This window comes from Lathyrus oleraceus, chromosome 7, assembly GCF_024323335.1.
Source record: "Lathyrus oleraceus cultivar Zhongwan6 chromosome 7, CAAS_Psat_ZW6_1.0, whole genome shotgun sequence".
In the NCBI taxonomy this organism is placed as follows: domain Eukaryota; kingdom Viridiplantae; phylum Streptophyta; class Magnoliopsida; order Fabales; family Fabaceae; genus Lathyrus; species Lathyrus oleraceus.
This window is the reverse complement of record NC_066585.1, coordinates 291,390,332-291,393,528: the sequence shown is the minus strand read 5'-3', so window position 1 is coordinate 291,393,528 and position 3,197 is coordinate 291,390,332.

Here is a 3,197-nt window from a genome sequence, read left to right as displayed (position 1 = left end):
CGAAGCTTCTGCTTGACCGAAGGACATCCTTCTCTAAGAGGTAATCGATGCATCACAATATCTGTATCCAATCCAGGCATATCTTGATATGACCAGGCAAATATCTCCACATATTCTCTCAGCATCTCAATCAGCCTCCTCTTGACAGAGTCTTCTAAAGCAGCCCCAATCTTAATTTCCTTTTTGGCGTCCTCAGTACCCAAATTAATAGTTTCCAACTCCTCCTGATGAGGTTGGATGACCCTTTCCTCTTGCTTCAGTAGTCTGGCCAATTCTGCAGGGAGTTCACAGTCTTCCTCACTCTCCTCTTCAGCTTGGTAGATGGGATTGTCGAAATCATACTGAGCCATAACAGGACTGTTCATAGTGAATGCCATAAGATCGCTTCTGCATGTTTTATGCTTTGTTTTAGAAAAAGAGTTCGAGAAAGTCACAAAAAAAACAAAAATATTGCCATTTTTTATTGTTTTGAAAAAGTGAAAACAAAAATAGAAAAAACAGGGATCACAAAGTTTGATTGCAAAAAATGTCCTTCATTAATGATAATCATTAAAACATGATGAGGCCCTACAAAATGAATCACTACGCCTTGGGCAGAACGTAGGATTTTCATGCAAAATGACAAAACAATAGAAAATTACTCTGTCAGAAGAGTAACTTGAACCACTTCTTCAGCCGTCCAGTTGTTGATAGACCCCCCTGGTGCACACGGGCGAACCCAGTTGTCCAGATTACAGTCACTGTCACAGTCTTCACTACTGGTTGCAGAGACGTCGCCATGATTCATCAGCCCAGCGCTGGTAAAGGTACTCGGACCCGCTTGACTATTCTGCTTTGCTTGGAGAGGCTCGTAACCAACGCCAAATTTGTCTTCTTTGACAGGCAAATCCACCATCTTGCCCCAGCCTTCAACTTTGCCAGAATCAACAACCTCCTTAGCCTGCTTGTAAGAAATAATCGAAGCACCTGGCTTCCTCTGCTCAGCGTACGCCACTTTCTCAAGAGCCACAGTCTCAAACGCCTGGCATAAGGTTTCGTGGATCTCGCCATCCACCTCAACATATTTGAACGAGGATAGATGACTCACCAGAATCTCCTCTTCACCGCACACAGTCACAATCTGACCGTTCCAGACATACTTGAGCTTTTGATGGAGAGTCGATGAGACTGCCCCTGCTGCATGAATCCATGGACGCCCCAATAAACAACTATAGGCGGGCTGGATGTCCATAACATAGAAGATGATATCAAAAACCTCAGGACCTATCTTCACAGGCAAGGTAACTTCTCCACACACGGAACGTTTGGATCCGTCGAAAGCACGAACGATCAGGTCACTGGGATTAAGCACAAACCCTTCCGCATCAATCTTTCTCAGAATCTGCTTAGGCAACACATTCAGCGACGACCCGGTGTCTACCAATACGTGAGACAACACTGCCCCCTTGCACTCCATGGTGATGTGCAAGGCTTTGTTATGGTTTCTCCCTTCAGGCGGTAAGTCCAAGTTGGTGAAACCTACACCATGCATGGTGCTCACATTGGCCATCACACCCTCCAGTTGATTGACAGAAATCTCCTGAGGTACGTAAGCCAAATTCAACATCTTCAACAAGGCGTTACGGTGTGCCTCAGAGCACAACAACAGTGAAAGTATAGAAATCTTGGACGGAGTTTGATTCAACTGGTCTACAATCTTGTAGTCACTCTTCTTGATTATCTTCATAAACTCCTCCACGTCCTTCTCAAATGACCCCTCGGGCGCTTCTTTCTGAACAGGTTCTTCCTCAACCACAGCTTGCTTACCCTTTGCTCTGGCGAGAGCTTCAGCATTATTGTCCCTCAAAGGCTGCGGTGCAAACAGACGACCGCTTCTGGTAAAACCTCCTGGACCCCCTACATTATCCACAGCCGGACCAACAGTTGCAGGAACTCTATTCGGTAAACCAATTGTCACTGGAGTTTGATTTACTGGTCTTGTCTGACTTTCAGCCCTTCTGTAATTGCGGTGAGCATTATCATACTTCCACGGCACGGCTCTACTATTCTCAACAGCCCTTCTTTCAGGCGCAACGGCAGTAGTTGGAACACTGATGGTTACAGGCACGGGAATGGTAACTGGGGTACCATTTGCTGCAGGTGCACTAACGACCCTTTGTCCACGTTCTTCAGACGGTTTAAAGTAAATGGTGATAGTTGACGCTGTTCCACGATCTTTTACAGCCCTACTGAATTGCAAACAACCTTCATCCATCATACCCTGGATACCGGTCCTCAACTGGTCGCAACCATTCTCAGATTCTGCACAGCCCAAACAATCTTCATCACAGCCCGGGTAGACACCCCCATTCAGCAGACGACCCTTCACAACTAGCAGAGAAGTCTGAACATCATCAACATTAACAACCAGATCTTCAGCTTCTTTCCCTCAATATTGTTCACTCTATGCCCACCATGCTGAGGCATAGGGTTGTTCACGACGTTAGGCACTGGAGCGAAGTTGATTGCCTTGGCATCGATCAAATCTTGAACCTTGTGCTGGAGAGCTCGACACTTCTCAGTATGGTGGCCTGGTGCCCCAGAATGAAAGTCACATCTAACATTAGCATCATAGCCGGGAGGCAGCACTGTAGGCGGAGCCATTGTACGCAACTCAATCATCCCCAACTTGAGTAGTTCGGGTAATAATTCTGTGTAAGACATGGGCAGAGGATCAAATCTTCTATCAGCCTGCAATTTCTGTCTGGGCTGATAAGGACGTTGCTGTTGTTGTTGTTGCTGTTGCGGTTGTTGAACTCTTTATTGTTGTTGACGAGGTTGAGGTGCCGGAATGGTTACTGCAGCCACTGGACGATATTGATCTCTGTTAGCATCTGTTCTGTACACACCCCCTCTGTGCTGTACAGCATTGGTCTCTCCTTCTCTACGGCGAGGTGCCCCAGAGAAGGGTTTCTTTAATGAAGACGAGGAACCAGCATCATGGATCCTACCAGCTTTGATTAGACTCTCAGTCCTCTCTCCACAAATGACAACATCAGAAAAACTACCGAACGGGCAGCTCCCCATCCGGTCCATAAACACACCTTGAAGAGTACTAATAAACATATCTGTCAACTCCCTCTCCAGCATAGGGGGTTGAACTCTAGCAGCTAGTTCACGCCACCTCTGGGCATACTCCTTGAAGCTTTCATTGGATT